This window comes from Nycticebus coucang, chromosome 15 (assembly GCF_027406575.1).
Source record: "Nycticebus coucang isolate mNycCou1 chromosome 15, mNycCou1.pri, whole genome shotgun sequence".
In the NCBI taxonomy this organism is placed as follows: Eukaryota; Metazoa; Chordata; class Mammalia; order Primates; family Lorisidae; genus Nycticebus; species Nycticebus coucang.
In genome coordinates, this window is record NC_069794.1 from 1,557,119 (window position 1) to 1,576,048 (window position 18,930).

At 49.7% G+C, this 18,930-nt stretch overlaps 1 long non-coding RNA gene across 1 annotated transcript in view; it reads right to left on the minus strand.

Moving 5' to 3' along the window:
* Positions 1–13,556: 13,556 nt before the first annotated feature.
* Positions 13,557–18,930, minus strand: part of LOC128566842 (uncharacterized) — a 51,958-nt gene continuing 46,584 nt past the window's right edge. The window contains exon 4 of the long non-coding RNA XR_008374652.1: positions 13,557–14,134. This is a non-coding gene — a long non-coding RNA (uncharacterized LOC128566842). The remainder of the gene's footprint in view (positions 14,135–18,930) is intronic.

An 18,930-nucleotide genomic window follows, 5' to 3' on the forward strand; every position in this document is an offset into this window, starting at 1 on the left:
TACAAGAACTGAAATCGTGAATTATCTTGCTTAAACATAATAGAATTAAAAAGGATGTTAACAACAAAAAGACACCTAGAAAATGCCCAAGTATTTGGATATTAAACAACATATTTCTAAATGACCCTTAGGTCGAGAAGGAAGAATCAGGCTCGGGGCCTGATGTGGTTAGGGCACCGGCCACATACACCAAGGCAGGGGGTTCAAACCCAGCCTAGGCCTGCTAAACCACAATGACAACTGGAACAAAAAAATAGCCAGGCGTTGTGGCGGGCGCCTGTAGTTCCAGCTACTTGGGAGGCTGAGGCAAGAGAATCGCTTAAGCCCAAAAGTTGGAGATTACTGTGAGCTGTGATGCCATAGCACTCTACCCAGTGCAACAAAGTGAGACTCTGTCTGAAAAAAAGAAGAAGAAGAATCAAAGAGACTTAGAAATGTTTCTACTTGAATGAAATAAAAACATATCAAAATTGGAAGTATGCAGTTAGAACTGCATTTAGACCAAAAATTAAAGATTTACATTTTTACATTTGAAAAGAAATGATGTCTCAAATCAAGGATATAGCCTTTCACCTTAAGAAGCTAGAAAAATAACAGCAAACTAACGCGGGGTGAACAGAAGGAGGCGCGTCATATCTCAGGTGACAATGGAGTGGAGACAGGAAGCCATAGAGAAAATGAGTGGAACCAGCAGCTGGGCGGTTAAAAATATCAAAATTGAGAGGATTCCAAGGGAGAGGGCAGCCCCTGCCCTTCTGTGCTGGTGGCTACTGGACTCCGTGCCTTGTCACAACTCAGAGCTGTGCATCAGAACAAGTAAATTTTAAGGTGCATGAATTTAAAAAAGTTTCCTAAAAAATGTACAATGAAGGCAGGCGTGTTTCCTCACCCCTGTAATTCTAACATTCTGGGAGGCCAAAGCTGGTGGATTTCTCGAGCTCAGGAGTTCCAGAGCAGCCTGAGCAAGAGTGAGACCCTGTCTCTTAAAAACAAAAAAACAGACAAAAACTAGCCGGGCGTTATGGTCAGCGTCGGTAGTCCCAGCTACTTGGGAGGCTGAGGCAGGAGGATCACTCGAGCCCAGGAGCTTGAGGTGGCTGTGAGCTATGATGCCACGGCACTCTACCCAGAGTGACAGAGTAAGACTCTATCTCAAAAAAAAAGTACAATGAAAAACTAATTATTTTTTCTATAAAATACTTACACACAATTTTTTCTAAAATTCAAATTTAAAATAAGGAAAAGTTACCTATATCCTTATCCAAAGATAACTACAATGGGAATTTCAATGGTTTCTTCATGTTTTCTGTGCATGCATTTTCCCCTTAGTTTGTTTTGTTTTGTTTTTTAAGCCCAAGTTATCATGTGCTGGAGACTCTCAAGTTTGATCTCCTTCTAGAGTCCCCTTAAAATAAGAAATGAGGTCCCTCTAGCCCCCATACCCCATGTCTCTATTCCCTGGCACTCCCCCTGCTGAGGCTTCACCTGCCAGCTGCTGCACTGGGCGTCTCATGGTGCTGCACTGGTTTCCTCTGGGTCTCAAAGTGCAGTCAGCAGAGCCTTCCCCACAGTGGATGCTTCTTCCCTTGTTACTGCATTTCTGCCCAGATGCCCGCCCCTGTGCTGGGGTGTGTAGCAGAATTCCTAAAGGGTTGCTGGTTTAGGGAATCTTCACTGGGTTCTAGTTTATTCAAATGTTTTTGTAATCACTTGTGGCTATAAGTCTTTATCTATATTAGGAGTCTCCCTCTCTGAAGACGCTGCACAGGACAAGTAAGAACTCAAAATGGATATTAAACATCACTCTCCCAAACATCCCCAGCCATTTCTCCTGCACAGTGTTGCCTCGGCCACGCCTGGGATGGCTGCAGCCTCCTCAACACTTTCAACAGCCCTTGTGACAGAGCCCGAGGGGGAGCCACCAAGCTGAGCTACTCCCAAATTGTCGACCCACAGAATCCATGAGATGATAAATGTTTGGGTAAGTTTGGGGTGATTTTTTATAGCAGTAGGAAGCCATTGCATTAGCTAAACAAAGGTAAAGCAGAAACCAGAGAACCTTTGCTGTCCTGTGAGAACACTCTGAGTTTAGATGTTATGTATGAGAGTCAGTCTTGGGACGAAACTTATCTGATATGTTTGGCATTGAGATACATCAAAAAACTGATATAATGAAGAAAAATTTGATCTGTGAAACATTAAAGAAGCTAAGGTTACCTTATCCTTAAAAGCAGGACAATGGACTCATGGGGTAACTCACGTCATCCCCGCAAGAACAAATACCCCCTAGTTCATGACCTGATGCACCCTTAGAAAATGAGGCATCAGGTACAAAATAAAAGAAAATGCTCCTAGGCATAAAGAAAAAAATGTCTTTATTCTAAGGAACTTCCAAGGATTATTATTAGAAGTCCATGTTTAGTTTCTAAAATCATGTGTGTGTAATCAATGCATACCAAGGGAAGGGCTGAAAATACGATTGTAAGAAATTAACTATTCTTTGCTTTATGAACTTGAGTATGAAATTCTCAAATAAAAAATCTCCAGGTCTTGTGCTGTGGGCCAGCGTGCTCTGTGGGGGTGTGGTGGGGGGTCGAGCAGCTGGCATTGAAAAGGCGGCTTCAGCCAGAAAGCCCCAGCTCTTTCTGCGTGGTCCTGGGTACATTCCGCCTCTTCCTCTGGTGCAGGTGTGGTGGACAGGCCTTGCCTTGGCAGGGCTGCACTGGGCTGCCCTAGGGTCTGCAGTGGCGAATGTGAGTTCCCCCTCCCAGGTTGAGAAGGTCGAAGACCTGCTGGGCCTTGAGATGTCAGCGTGCCCCCCACCACACCTCTCCTGCTCCCGCACAATGCTGCCTTCTGAGACCAAAAATTGTAAAAGGGGGGAAAGACTCTTGATTTTCCCACAAACACGCACACTGCAGCCTCTGCAGGACAGAGCTTGGAGTTCTGAAATCTGCATGGAAACAGCAGTCACTCTTTATGTTCCCCACTTGTTCCTGTTATCTCTTAAAATAGCTGCATGATGTTTGCTGTTACTAATTCAGACAACCAAGGGCCAGGAGCGCTCACCCGCATGTCCACACACCTCACTCCTGATCACGGGCAGCTCCATGGCTTTCTCTTACACAGTCATTTTCAAGAAATCTACAAGTGGCTGTAATTAATCTCTGTACCTGGAGGTTTCCGGAACCTCCCTAAGTACATGTCTACCCTCTTTCTGATAGAACAGTATCTGAATGGGGAGTGTCCTGTGGAGCAAAGTGGACACGGTCTGTCCCAGACAGGGGCTGAGGAAAGCCAGAACGACCCCAGCTGGGTCCGTGACTTTTCACCAAAAGTGAAATTTCACATTACTCTCCACCAGAAAGTCTTTTGCACCAATTCAGAGCTTCCCAGCTCAAGGCTGTGAACAGAGGCTGCACAGCCCTGGGCTCCAGGCCTCTCAGCTGCAGACTAAGTGCTGATACGTTGGTAGAGTAAAAGGCAGAGGTCCTCCCAATTTCATGGGAAGTGCCTCTGGAGCTGGTGTCCCACAGCCTGATTCTGTTGTGAGCACCTGGATAGCCGTGACGTTTGGGACAGGCCTAGATGTATCCTGGCATTCGGGGCCACCCCACATTGTCAGGAAAACTGCCTTTGGGCCCTTTAAATTGTTGGCAATCATTTACTTATACCCATCCTCAACCAATCCTAAAGGTTGCCCCCCTTTTTATAGAGAATGGAGGTAAAGGATGGCAAAATAAAAATAACAAAATCACACCAGCCAGTGGCTGGAACAGACTCCGACCCTTAAAGGAAGAGCTGGTCTCAGGCACCCCATGCAGAAGCAGGGCCTCAGGGAAGCAGCCAGTGGTGGGGCCTGCTGGCCCTCAGCCCACCGCCTATGTGCCCCCATCTGCTCCTGCTGCACTGTCTTGGGGCTCCTCCTCCTATGGAGCCGCAGACGGGAGGCAGCTCAGGCCGAGGCCCATCCTGCTCTCTGCCTGGTTACACTTTCCTTCCACCTCCCTCCTTCCTCCCTCCCTCCCTCCCTCTCTCCTTCCTCCCTCCCTTTCTCCCTCCCTTCCTCCTTCTCTCTTTGCTTCCTTCCATCCATCTTCCCTTCTCCCCACCCCCTCCCTCCTTCCCTCTCTTTGGGGTCAGTGAGGCAGGCACTGTCCTAGGTGCTGAAGGTTCAGTCACATTGAGGCAGGTTCCAGCCTGGAGGCAGGGAAAGGGACAGAAAGGCAGCCATGATCACAGTGTGACTTGATGAGCTGGGGGAGCCTCTAAATGGTACAGGGCTGGGGGGGCTTTCCAGAGGTGGGGTGTCCTAGAAGAGGAGGGGGAAATCCAGCGTCCCTGGGGCCTCCCCAGTGGACCATGGCTGCTTCTCAGCCGTGTGTGTGATGCTGACACACACTCCCCAAAGTCACTGATACCATTTGAGTGTTCATATCCAAATTGCCCACTTTGAAATGTGTCTACGTGAATCTCTTTTAAGTCCTGTCTGCTGCACAGGGTGCATTCAATACATGAGAAGTTTTGATTTCATTTCTCGTTTATTATTCTTCATATTTAAATTCAGAATGTGTGATTTTACTGGGGGTTGAGAGGGGACTGTGAGAGGATGGGACACATGTCCCCCTCCGTGAGTCCCCACATCTGTGCAGGCAGCTGCACTTTGCAGAGGTGTCAGAGCTGACTGCCCATGAGGAGGCCACAGCGCTGCCCCCATGTCGCCCCGCTGCCAAGCTCATTAGGGATCCTGAGGTCACCCCGGGCTCCCCGGCAATCTAAGCGAGAACCCCCTGATTGGGGCTTGCAGGCCCAGCGGGGGTCTGGGAGCTCATATTAAAACACGTGGGCCTCTCTGCAGCCTAAGGAGTGGCAGTTGTCAGAGCCGCCCTGGTTTAGAATTATTCCAAGCTGAGGCCGAGCCAGGAGGACACAGCTCTGAATCGAATCTCCTCCTGACTGATTGGCAATTACTCTGCCCTGCGTAGATGCAATCAGATCGGAAATCACCTCTGCCTGCTACCAGACCCATGCCTGTCCTTGCACAGCCGATGCGGCCTCCCACCATGCTCAGGGAGCCGCGCTTGCTGTCAACACGGTTACACACCCATCCCACTGCTCCTCGGTCCCCTGGGCTGAGCACAGGAGAGATGAGGAGGCAGGAGAGCCGGGACCCGATCCTCAGAGCTGGCTCAGTGGCACATGGAAAGACAATGCCAGCGGGGATGTCAACTTGAAAATTCAAACAAAACAGACAGCTGGGCACACCTGTACAAAGAGCGTCCTCACCATCTCTCCTATCCTGCACACGGAAAAAGACGTTGCTGTTTACCAAGAATGTGGGCAGGAATCCCTGCACCCCTTGAAGACCCTGGAGGCAGGAGGGCCAGACCCAGCTCTCCACCCCCACCCCCACCCCCCTACCCGCCAGCTTGCTGCCTACGGCCGGCTCAGCTGGCAGCCCTTCATCTGAATGATGAACACCCCATGTCCTGTTTCTGTTCAGACCTGCCAGGGCTCACCACAGCTGCACTCTATACAGAGGCACATTGTCCCTGCTTGGCCTCCCGCCTTACAGGTAGAGAAGGTGAGATGCCTTCCCCTGGCCCTCTACCTGCAGGCTCTGGCTGGGCCTGGTCACAGGACCCTGGCACAGGTGCAGAGGTCTGTGTCCTCTCCCGAGAACCCCCAGGCCACTGCCACCACTGCACCAGCCATTCTGATTTCCCTCCAGGCTTCCCTCACCATAGAAGCCATCCCTTCCTCCGACCCCTTGGAGCACCTTGCTGGCTGTGCTGTCTCCTGCCCACCCCAGCCTGGCCCTATGGCATGGGAAGTAGGGTGCTCACAGGAGTAGGGTGCTCACAGGAGCCCATACTCTGGCCCTGCTCAGGGGTGCAGGTGTGGAGGGCCTGTGCACCACGGCATGTGAGTGTGTTCGGGGGATACTGGGGACTCAGACAACAGAAATCGGGGCTCACAGTCTTGGAAGCTGGAGGTATGGCATTGAGATGGAGAGAGCAGCATTGTCCCTGCATCTCCCTTGCCCCTGGGCTTGCCACACTTCTTGGTCTCCTTGGCCCACTGCTGCCCCCAGCTTCCTCCCTCTGTCGTTCTCCTTCTATGAGCCCTGATGGGTGACATGCACATCCCCTCCCTGTTTGTGCAAATGTCTGCATTTCTCCAAATGTCTGTGACACAGCAGAGCAGAGCCACTGAGAGGGAGCTTTGGGGGCCACATTGCCTGGACACAAAACCTGAATGCAACACTTGCTGCTTCCTCCGATGAACGTGGTCACCACAGAGACACGGAGCCCCAGCAGGTGGTTTGCTGAAGACTAGGATGGTGCCTGGCAAGGAGTGAAGGCTGGACGGTGTCAGCGCCAAGCTCTGGGACCGCAGCCTCTGAGCAGGCCCCGTGCACCTGTCCCCGTGCAGCAGGACTGCCTTGGCCCCTCTGTCTCCTGGACTAGTCCGCCCTGTGCTCTGCTCTCCTGCCAACTAAATCTGAAGGGGAAACGCTATCAACTTAAGTAGACGCGTGACTTCTATTGGTGCATATTAGGTCTGTGACACAATTTTCTTTGGGTATGACACTGTTAAGTCATAGGCATTTCAAGGCCCTTGCTCACAAGGCTTGAGGGGAAATATATATATTTTTTAAAGACAGAGTCTCACTATGTTGCCCTCGGTAGAGTGCTGTGGCGTCACAGCTCACAACAACCTCAAACTATTGGGCTTGAGCAATTCTTTTGCCTCAACTGCCTAAGTAACTGGGACTATAGGCACTTGCCACAATGCCCAGATACTTTTAGTTGTTGTTACAGTTGTCATTGTTATTTAGCAGGCCCGGGCTGGGTTCGAACCCGCTAGCCTCGGTGCAAGTGGCTGGCACCCTAACCACTGAGTTACGGGCGCTGACCCCAGGGGAAATATTTTTCCCAGGCAGAATACAAAAATTACTGAGATGTTTTCTGAAATATTCTAATTTCAGTAAGTTTTTATTTCTTTCATTCTTTGACAAATCAAGAGAAAGTGACATCTATAAACATTTAAACATGAATTATATATTTGTACTTGTATTACCAATGTTGTACTTAAAAGCTCATCAGGGTAGGAAAAGCATTTTGCATTTTATCAAGATATTAGTTTGGGAAATTCTATTTTTCACCAAAAAGCTTAGGAGGGGAGAGGGAAGGAGAGAGGGGGGTTCAGCGTGTTGCCACCTAACAGGTACAATGTAGGGTATGGGGCACACCTCCCGGGTGAGGAGCACAACTACAACAGGACCTCACCTAACAAACACAAACGTTGTAACATAATCATTTCTATGCCTTGTATTAATCTGAAATTTTTAAAAAAGAAAAATCAGCTTAGGGAAGTATTCTTACCTCTTACCCAATATGCAAAGCCTCAGGCTACCTGTGCGTGGCCCACTGGCACAGCACACAGCACGCAGAGTGTGCCGGGCAGACGGCTCACAGTTGTTCTGTGCTGCCTTGGACTGGCCATCCGGCCTTTGCAGCAGCTGCCTGTACTCTCAGAAGAAAACTTTATCACATCTGGGGGCTGGGTAGGCCTTCACCATACCTGCACCTCGTAGCTCAGGGCAGGGGATGCCAGCTGGCCTCCTCCCAGCTCTGAAGCCAGGCCCATGTGCTCCAGGGTGGGGTGCTGCCCAGACTGTGACCAGCCTTTCCCCTCTCAGAAGCTCCCTTCCTCCTGATTGTCTCTTACCGTCTCGTCACCCTCAGGAGAGGTTCATTTCCTCTCCATTCAACCAGCACACACTGGGCATCTGGGACACACCTGTCAGCCATGGGCCTTGGGAGGGAGTCTTTCCAGGTGGACCTCACCTTCCGGATGGGAAGACAGAGCTGCAGGAAGCAGTGATGTGCTCAGCTGTGGACACCAGAGGACAGGGGCCACCCTGACACAGGGCCAGGGGCCTTAATGACCAGCTGGCATCAGAGAGAGAGCTGATACAAGGACGCGAGGAAGTGAGGCCGTCCAGGGACCAGGTCCTGGGCAGAAGGGAGAAGGAGGTCACGTGGCAGATGGGGACTGACCAGAGGGGAGAGCAAAGTGAAAATGTGACCCAAGGAACTGGGCTGTGGAGGACAGATGAGCCCTGGGGTCATGTGTGCTGGGCAAGGGGCCACCTCCAAGAATCACGAGGATGGCCCCGCACCTCCTACGCTAATGCACCCCTGGGCCTCTGTCTCTGACTCTGTCTCTCTCCTTCATCTCTCTCTCTCTCTGTCTCTGTCTCTCTCTCTCTGTCTCCGTCTCTCTCTCTCTGTCTCCATCTCTGTCTCTCTGTCTCTGCCCCCCCGTCTCTCTGTCTCCATCTCTGTCTCTGTCTCCCTGTCTCTCTGCCTCCATCTCTGCCCCTCTCTCTCTGTCTCTGTCTCTCTCTCTGTCTCCATCTCTGTCTCTCTGCCCCTCTCTCTCTGTCTCTATCTTTGTCTCTCTCTGTCTCTGTCTCCATCTCTGTCTCTCTGTGTCTCTGCCCCTCTCTCTCTCTGTCTCCATCTCTGTCTCTCTCTCTCTGTCTCTCTGCCACTCTCTCTCTGTCTCCATCTCTGTCTCTCTGTGTCTCTGCCCCTCTCTGTCTCTGTCTCTATCTCTCTCGCTCTCTCTCTGTCTCTATCTCTGTCTCTCTGTGTCTCTGCCCCTCTCTCTCTGTCTCTCTGTCTCTCTGCCCCTCTCTCTGTCTCTCTGTCTCCATCTCTGTCTCTCTGTATCTCTGCCCCTCTCTGTCTCTGTCTCTGTCTCCATCTCTGTCTCTCTCTCTGTCTCTATCTCTGTCTCTCTGCCCCTCTCTCTCTCTGTCTCTCTGTCTCCATCTCTGTCTCTCTGTGTCTCTGCCCCTCTCTCTCTGTCTCCATCTCTGTCTCTCTGTCTCTCTGCCCCTCTCTCTCTCTGTCTCTCTGCCCCTCTCTCTGTCTCTCTGTCTCCATCTCTGTCTCTCTGTGTCTCTGCCCCTCTCTGTCTCTGTCTCCATCTCTGTCTCTCTCTCTGTCTCTATCTCTGTCTCTCTGCCCCTCTCTCTCTCTGTCTCTCTGTCTCCATCTCTGTCTCTCTGTGTCTCTGCCCCTCTCTCTCTGTCTCTCTGTCTCCATCTCTGTCTCTCTCTCTCTGTCTCTCTCTCTGTCTCTCTGTCACTCTCTCTCTGTCTCCATCTCTGTCTCTCTGTGTCTCTGCCCCTCTCTCTCTGTCTTCATCTCTGTCTCTCTGCCCCTCTCTCTCTCTGTCTCTCTGTCTCCATCTCTGTCTCTCTGTGTCTCTGCCCCTCTCTCTCTCTGTCTCCTAGAGCACAGTTGCTTTCAGAATTCCCTCAAGGGCCAATTCTATGGGCCATGGCACACTCAGAGACCTGGTTACAACAGCCCTGGCAGAGAGATGTCCCCGGATGGACCATGCAGTAAGATGTTGCACCCCAGTGACACAGAGCTAGACAGAGGGAGACAGAGACACTCCCCCACTGCCTGAAGTCAGGTCTCTGCTCCTCCAGCCGCCCAGGCCTCCACGCTTGACCAGGCTGCCCTCTGCTTACATGCTTCAGGTTGGCTCCAGCCCCCTCCCATACCGTGGGCACCCACCCCATCGCACCCCTCTGCTGACAGTCTCTCACCCGCCACTTGTTCCACCTGTACCCTATGTTTAGTCCTGAGAAGGTTCCCCCTCCCTCCCAGAAGCTTCTCTGACCAGACCCCCCCGTCATCCTTTCCTCCACAGCGTCATTAAAGCATTAGTGTCTGGATGGCGCCTGTGGCTCAAGGAGTAGGGCGCTGGTCCCATATGCCGGAGGTGGTGGGTTCAAACCCAGCCCCGGCCAAAAAAAAAAAATAAATAAATAAACATTTGAAAGAGGGATGGAGGGAGGAGGGTGGGGCCTTAGTGTGTGTCACACTTTATGGGGGCAAGACATGATTGCAAGAGGGACTTTACCTAACAATTGCAATCAGTGTAACTGACTTATTGTACCCTCAATGAATCCCCAACAATAAAAAAAAAAAAAAAAAAAAAAAAAAGCATTAGTGTCTGTCAGTTGGTGCGGTGGTCCAGGCAGTCTGCTCTTCCTCGAAGGCCCCTCGGCTGCCCTCCTCTGTGCCTCCACGCCTGCTGTTCCCACTTACAATGCCTTTCCCGCCACTCTTTCTTTGAGGCCTCCCAGGGTGGCGTGGCCTCTCCTCAGTGTTCCTACCACGTTACTGCAGCTGCACGTGTCACACTGAAGGGCTCTCCTATTTATAGCTTTCTTTGTGTTTACTGTCTTTTTGCTACAAGGCTGCAAATTTCTTGAGAGCATGAATCATGACCAACATCTTTTTCATTTTTGTATCCTACACTTTGCCAAGTTCCATAAATGCAATAGATATTTGACAAACACCTGCTGAATTAAATTCTTTCCCTATAGACTTTGCCTGTCTGGTCAAAGGAATGTAAGTTACTGTGTTGCCTATGAGCGAACCCCCAGGAAGGTGTCAATTCATTTTTTGAGACTAGTGATAAAAGACCACACTGCAGATGGCTGAAAAACCCTCTCACAGAAGGAGCTCTGTGGCCCTTCTCTCCATCCCCTCCTTGGAGAGGAGCCCGGGAGAATGGCTGTTTGGGTTTCTTCATCAGTTTTTTTTTTTTTTTTAATTTTCTCTATACATATACATGTGTTTATTTGGTTTCCACTTTTTGCCTTCACAAAAGTAAAGAGGCTTAAAATTTAATGACAATAACAATGTTTAAGAGAAGGACTAAAAACAAAACCTTGTAAGGAATGAACGAACATAAGTACAATCGGAAAAGAAATCAGACGATGGCTGCAACGAAATATTGAGCAATAATAATAATAATGCAAAAAAAGTAACATTCACATTGTCAGATGAAAGTATGTCTATCATAGAATGCTTTGACTCTGAGGTTCAGTATGGAGTCATCAGTTAACTTCTTTTTTTCTTTCCAAAGTCTCAAAAAATAGAGAATATTTATTTTTATAAATAAAAATAGAAGATAATTTCAAAAAACAGATCATGCCAAATCTTATAGACAATAGAAAAAGAAGAAATACTTCAAAATCATTCTACTTCATCTGGATACACCTGATATTAAAATTGGAAAAAAATATATTGTTATAAAGGGAAATTACAAACAAATTTCACTTCTAAATGAGGATGCAATATCCTAAACAACATATTAACATGTTGAATTAAAAATTATTGTTCAAACAATGTACTTTGTGTCAAAATTAAATTCAATTTATGTGAGAATTAGTCACTATTTTCTTTTCTTTTTTTTTTTCCTTTCCCTCACCCCTTCCTCCCTCCTCTCTCTGTGTCTCTCAGATCCAGACATCAGTTTTATTTTTATCCAGACATCTCTCAGAGCAGACATCAGTTTTATTTTTTACAGTGTATTGTGTGCCCAGGCTAGTGCTTTTACACTGAAATTGTGGTTTAGACCTAAACATGAAGGTGAACATTGTCACTGCTTCCCGGAATGTGTCCCAAATGCAGGACTGTGAGGGCGTCCTCTCTGGGCTGCAGGCTACAGACTAGTCTGTTTTTAAAAATATGTACTGACAGCCATTCTGTTCATCATGTCAGACTATCAACTTGCTAAACAACTTTTACAGTAACAAAGAGAATATAATGAATGGTATCAGGAACAACAACTTAGTGAACTTTGACTGACAAAAGGTTGCTAATCTCAATGATGCCACAGAGAGGCAACCTGTAAAATCACTAAAGAGGCTGCCCGGAAACCAGGCTGAGATCTGCCAACTCCAGCAAATGTGGCTTTAGCTCTAAGAACTTCGGTCACATTAATACTACCCTGTTTCCCCGTAAATAAGACATCCTCCGAAAATAAGACCTACTTATAGGAAAGATAAGACGTCCCCTGAAAATAAGACCTAGCGCATGTTTGGGAGCACACCTTAAAATAAGACACTGTCTATTTTCGGGGAACAGGGTAGTTTTCAGAAGAAGAGAAACAATGTGTGGAGAGGATCTAAGAAATACACAGGTGAGCACCGGGGCCAGCGTCCTGAGCACGCTCTGCCCTGGGACGTGTCCGGCGTCAGTAAGTGTGCCCTGAATCTTGATGGGGTTTTGCCCTTACACGGGATGTATCTTGAGGAAAAGAACAAAGGACCTTGCAACAATAGACCAACGTGCAAACTATGTAACTGGCTTAGAATTATGGGAACTTTAGAAACATCTGTTTTCCCATATAAGTTGTCTAAGTTGCAAAAACTGTTATAATTTGCTTACTGCCATATTAAAATCTTGATAAGGTCCCTCATTTACAAGAAGACTTTGTTGTTTTCTTATCTTCTTTTGAGACATCTTGTAATAAGTTTTCCCTCTCTCTTTTGGGTCTGTAGTGCTTTTTCAATCAATGTAACTGACACTAGATAATTTCAACACAAGGGACATATCACACTGGCCTTGTATGAACATTGACCTAATTTAGTTAATCTTAGATTATTTGTCCAGAATATCTTGCCTGTGAATATTTGAAAGTATATAGACATTGTAGGCTTTTTGTGGGGGGGGGAAGAAAAACAGAAGGCAAACGACTCTCTTTGGTGTTAGGAGACGATGGAACACAGGAAGTCGCGCCACATGGTTTCCCACGTAAAGGAAGGGCAGAGCGGGCAAGTGGGAGCTCCGCTGCAGGTGCGGTGTTCACCTGATCCCTGGGCTTCTCTTTTCTGTGCCTATTTATAATTTTTCCTTTTAAATGATTTTGAACAAGGAGAAGAGTGGAGTTTGGCAGGTAGTGGCTAAATCCTCCCTGTTCATTTCGTACACTTAATTACCACAGTGAGTTCAAGGAGAACAAAATGAGCTTTTACAAAATAAACCATTTCATTGTACTAATAAACACGTCATCCCACATAGCCAAAGTCAGATTATTTATGCTTCTGACGGGATCTTGATGGCTCTTTAATAAGACATATGCTAAACTTTTTGTTATTTTTATTTTTGGCAACGTTTCTACTAGCATTTCTTACTAATTGAACACAAGCCCACGATTTTTTTAATTATTCAAAAAGAATTTTAAAAGACAAGGTCCTGCTCTGTTGTCCAGGCTGGAGTACAATGGCATCTCACAGCTCACTGTAGCCCCCAACTCCTGGGCTCAACCAATCTTCCCACCTCAGCCTCCCAGACTATAGAACATGAGCAATTACTTTTTAAAAAATGTTTTGTAGAAATGGGGTCTCACTATATTGCCCAGCCTGGTCTCTAAACTCCTGGCCTCAAGTAATTCTTCTGCTTTCTCCCAAAGTGCTGAAATTGTAAGTATAAGCCACTATACCCAGCCACAGAAGCCTCAAATAATGAGCGAGAGTCTCCATAAAGAGTTAACAACAAAATTAAACCATTTCAATTAGTTTCCCCAAGAAACCTTAATCATACTCGGTATTTTACATTTTATTTTTCCCTTAGTTAGATTCATTTAGTAAAAAATAGATCAGTAAATGGACATACTAATAATAAACAAGAGGACTGTTCTTTTTATGTTAAAATAATTTTTTAATTTTATTCAAAATTATCTATAAGACATTTCCAATTTATTGGGAAAGTAAACTTAACCTCATGTTTTGCCAGATTGTTTTTCATTAACTATACAACCCTGAAGATAAGTACACCAAAATGTAATGAGTATATACCAAGCCTATGTGCATGCAGAATTTTTGTGTTGTAGTTATACTAAATTTATTAAAAATAATACTCTTGGAGCAATCTCTTCTCACACACTATTATCAACAGGGAAAATGTAATTTCTAATTTTTATAACATCACTTCTATAAATCAAAGTTTGAAATATTATGTTAAATATTTTTAAATATCTCATTTAAAGTAAAAAGTTTGCAAATGTGTTTTCTTGGAACCTCCATGACCAAAGTATCACTTCACAGATTTTCGAAGCTGTGAGTCAATCATAGGAATAAAAAATCTGGAAGAAATTCCATTCTTCATTGTTTATACACATTTTCACCAGATGTAAATTCTTGCTTAAGTTTGTCCTTCGTTTGTTTTGTTTTGGGTTGCAGTGATGGAAGCTGGTGGTGGGGACACATTTGCATGGAAAAATTAAAGCAAGAAAGCACCAAAATGCTGACCTGAAATTTGAAAATAACAGGAAAGAGGTTGCTTTAGAACTGTGTAGACATTATACAATAACCTGTAGTAATTTACATCTCATCATTATCCAACATGTGTAACAAGACTCTTCAAAAGTTACTGGAGAGTTCATTTAAGATTGCTGGCTGAGATCACAATACAGTAATTAGATGGAATTAAAGTTAAAATGGGAAGAAAATGAATCAAGCAATAAAATCCAATGTGCAATGCCCACCTCCCCAGCATTCTCAGAAGGAAAAGCCGCTCTGATGATGTGCTATGTTGCAGAAGCGCCACGGGCCTCCTGCCTCATGGTGGCTCTGCCTTTTCCGCCATTTTTGTTTTTCCTTTTTCATTTTCTGAAGGGTCAGTGAGAAGCCACAGCTGCCCCACAGACATAGGATGCCAGCGACACAAAGGTGCCACCTCAATAACTTTAAATTTCCTAATTGCTGCATTTTTTAAAAGTGAAAAGCAGATGAAATTAATTTCAATAATATATTTTATTTAACCTAATATAGCCAAAATATTATCATTTCAACCTGTAATCAATCTTTTGAAATGACAAATGAAGTATTTCACATGTTTTTCCAACGCTGCACTCACAGCAATTTGGAATGGCCACATTCCAGGTACCCAGTGGCCACTGCTGGTGTGTGGCTGCCATGGTGGACAGTACAAGTCCAGGCGGCCCTCAAAGGACAGCCGGCAGCTGCACAGGAGCAGGTGTGGGCTGGACACACCGGCTGCAGAGTGGTTGTCCAGCCCCTCCCACATCTTTAGGCAGGACCTGACTCCAAGAGCTCAGAAGAAAAAGAACCATTAAAGTTGAGAAAGAAAAGTGTCCTCGTCCTCCCTCTGTGCTGTGGATGCTGAGTCTCTACAGGAATTCATCACTGCGTAGACTGGGAGTATCTCCCGGCTACCAGGGGTCTGCCCTGCAGGGAGCCAGGTGGCCCTACCAGCCACTGGTCACCGTGGAGACAAGTGGATGGCAGTGTGTGTGAGACTCCCGTGTAAGAGTGAATGTGTGACTCGTAGTACGTGAGTCAAGTGTGAGGGGAGACATGTGTGACTCTAGTGCGTGAGTCGTGTGTGAGGGGGGGTGCATGTGAGAGTCATGTGTAGGAGGGACATGTGTGACTCTAGCGTGTGAGTCACCTGTGAGGGGTGAATGTGTGAGACCCCGTTTTGTGTCAGAGACATTCTGATTCTCTGAGCATGTGCGTAGAGCATGTGTGTCAGAAGGGCAAGCAAGCTCAGGGTCACCAGCTCCCCCAGGACAGGACAGGTCAACTCACACACACCCCTCCCTGGAGAGGCCTTTTCCAAGAGAGGCCTGGTCGGCCCAGGACGTTCCCCAGCCACAGAGCTGGGGAGCCACCAGGGTAGAGGTGATGCTTCACCCCCAGCACATCTTTGGAGTATGCGTCGGGCTGCCCACACCCTGAAGTTGGTGACGGGCCTGGCCAAGACTCTGCCCTGTGCACCTACCTTGTCCCTCATCCTCCTCTGGGGCGTGGGGCCTGTCCAGGTGTCCCTCCCATAGCCTGGCTGAGCCTCCCCTCCCCCTTGTTCTCGCACAGTATTTGGCCCCCTCTGAAACTTGGGCCAAGGAACAGGCAGGCTCTGGGGGGCCCAGGCCTGAGGGAGACTCTGCAGAGTGTAACTCTCAGCTGGGGGCCAGCTGACCCGGTGGCTTTCTCCAGGGGCACTGCTGCTCCTGGGAGACTTTTTACCTGCAGAGGTGGGAAGAGGATGTCGGACCAGAACAGTTGGCGAGGTCCATGGGCAGGGGGACAGCTCCAGAGACGTTGTGGCAGGTGCCGGAGCCTTGGGGTGTTCCTGGGTCTCGGCTTAGCACACAGCGGGGCCACCACTGACACCACCACTGCCACTGCGGGCACCTTAGTTCTAAATGTAAAGGAAGGTGCTCCTGACAGGGACGCGTAAAGGAGAGAGAGGGAGTGAGAGGAAAGTTCTAGAGCTGTCTGTGACTGCTCCTGTCTTAGCTCACTCGCCGCAGGGTGCACAAGCGCTCTGATGTGTGTCGGCCTGAGCTCTCCTGAAGCAAACACCGCAGACTAACACCGGTGCCACGGTGAAAACAGATGGTGACCGCCGGTTCCCCGCGCTTCCCGCGCCTGGCGCCCAACCACACGCCACGTCCAGGCGGCTCCGCGGAGAAGGAAAGCGGGAATATCCGGAGCTCGTAACTCCAGGGAAGGTTTTCAAAGTTTGGGAATCAGCCCGAGAGAGGAAGTTGTGGATCACAGCGGGTCGCTTGCGAACACTCGGTCCGCCCGGCCCCCTCCGCTGCCTACCCCCCACCAACAGAAAGGACTTTGGAACTTGTCACGGGAAAGAAACCTTCCCTGAGAAGGCCGCTAATGAATTCGGAGTGTATAGTTTTCAAAATCTGATGTTTTGCAACGATGACATTAGTGTGGCAACCGCGGGTCGGGGGCGACCGGCCTGCGCAGCTGCTTGGCGCTCGGAACGCGCAGGACAAAGGGCGCAGTGTTCCCGGCGCTCGGCGCGGCCGCATTTGCATAGACGGTTCCGCCTGATTGACCGGCGGGGCTGCCGCGGGCAGCCGCTTTGTTCACGGATCACTGCGAGGTGGCCGAGGCGACCAGACTCAGGTGAGAGATGAAGAGGAATGACTCGGAGCGCCACAGGAGACAGCGGCTCAGCTCTCCAGGTGGGACTCATCTGCAGGTGCAGGGCAAATTAAAGACCAGGGTTTTTAACGGTTATTTCCAAAGTCCCGAATGTCGTGTATGCAAAACTTCAATGAAATTGTGTCATTTCCTTGTACACTTTCACTCTTCAAAGTTTAAAAGTTTTACTGCCAGTGGGGCAGCCAATAGTTTCATTCTCTGCAGTCAAAAGCGGTCACTAAATAACTAAAGTTGTTACTTTCCAGAAACACCATTTTGAAAACCTGGTGATTGCCGCCCTTTGGGTAGCAAATTCCAACCGCGGAAGTAGGTGGCATCAAGATGGCTTACTTCCAAGTTCCCGGCCAAAAGCAGCACTTGGTTTCAGAGGTTGGTCGTGGGACACATCACCGCAGGCGGAGTCCCAGACGCACAGCACCTCTACCGCCTCCAAAGTGATTTCCACTCGAAGCTGGTGTTTTGACTTCAGCTCAGAAAGACAAGTCTTTGTAACACAAGTTTCCCTTCCCCCGAGGGCGGATGAGCCATCTGCCAATCTCTACCCTTAGCACTGGAGCTCGGAGACTGGTTTCCCGTCCAAAATTTCTCCCTAGGCGATTTCAATCTTGGGGAGTATAAATATTGCCAGTAATATGCAGACATCTGGATCCTGAGGGTGGGAACCCAGACCGTGTGTGTGTGTGTGTGTGTGTGTGTGTGTCTCAGGACACCGTCTCTTCCAAGCCGCCGGATTCCCTCACAAACCGCCGCTCCTCAGCTGCGGGAGGGCCGGACGGCTGGGGGCCTAGCCCGGTGGAACCAGGGAGGCGCTGCCTTCCTTTCCCCACCTTCCTCCTCCGCCCTCCGCCCCCCTAGGCTCCGGGAAGAAGCAGGTCCTGGAGAAGGGGGCCCCGCAACCCTCGCCACCGGGCCGCAACACCTGCGCGCGCACTGGGGGTGGCAGCCCTGGCCGCCCGGACCGCCCCTTCCCAGTCCCCGGAGAGTTTCTAGGTCCCCACCCACGTCTGCTGCGGATTGCGGCGACGCTCATCTGGGGAATAAACGATTAATCCAGCCGCAGGTTTCCAGATAAGTGATTGTGATGGAGATTGTTGGCGAGAAAATAGACAATTATCCGCTGTTAGCTTTACATAAAGATCGCATTAACTCAAATTAGTTACCAGACAAAAGAGTGTCGGCTGCGTCCTGCCCGCCCGCGCCCTGCCCGTGGGGACCCCGGGGCGCACCAAGCCCATCGCGCCACGGGCAGGGCCGAAGCCTTGGCGGGCACGCGGCTGGGACCGGACGCAGGCAGAGAGGACCAGCGAAGGGGCATCCCGGGCTGGTCCCCGCAGAGACTCCAGGGCAGGTCTCTCCGGGAGGCTGAGACAAGCAGCGGCCTCCCGGTGCTCGAGAGTCCCAGCTCCTCCCCCAGCGCTCCCTCCACCGTCCTGCAGCCACCATCTCCCCCAAGCCCCGTCTTGGTCCGGGAGCTGACCAGTGCTGCCCTTCTTCCTCCGCCCGCCGCGTATCGCCCGCAGCCCCTGCTCTTCGGCCCTTGAGGGCGAGCGACTCGGTGAGTTGCTCGGGCAGGTCGGACCCTCCCCCACTGCAAAATCAGGCTCGCGGCTAAATCGTCCTCGGCCACGCCAGGTGTGCTTGGACCCTCGTCCCCGGCTCGGCCGCCCCGGCTCGGCCCGGCTGCGCGCGGCCCGTGTCGCTGCCACTGTGCTGCGTAGGACGCCTCTCCACCAGGGACCGAGACTAATGGTGGGCTGGGCGGGGGGGGGGGGGTTGCACAGCGACCCTTGGAGCCCAGCGTCTGCAGCCTGCAGCCCCGGGCGACAAGCCACACCAGAGGTCCGGTCGGAACAGGGCATGTGGCCGAAGGAACAGAAGTTACTCTCTGTCCTCACACCACGCAGCCTCCTGCCGCGCTCTTTCTCTGGGTCCCTATGAGGTTGACACTGGCCTGTCCGAGTAGAGATTTCATTGACTGCTGTGGTTGCAAACGCACAGCCTGGGTCCCAGAGTCGCAGCCGCTGGAGCCCAGCGGGGGACCCGCGGTCGCCGGGCACACTGGCGCGGTGGCGCTCCCGCCGGGCCGGCCTCCCCGAGCCCCCAGGTCCCCG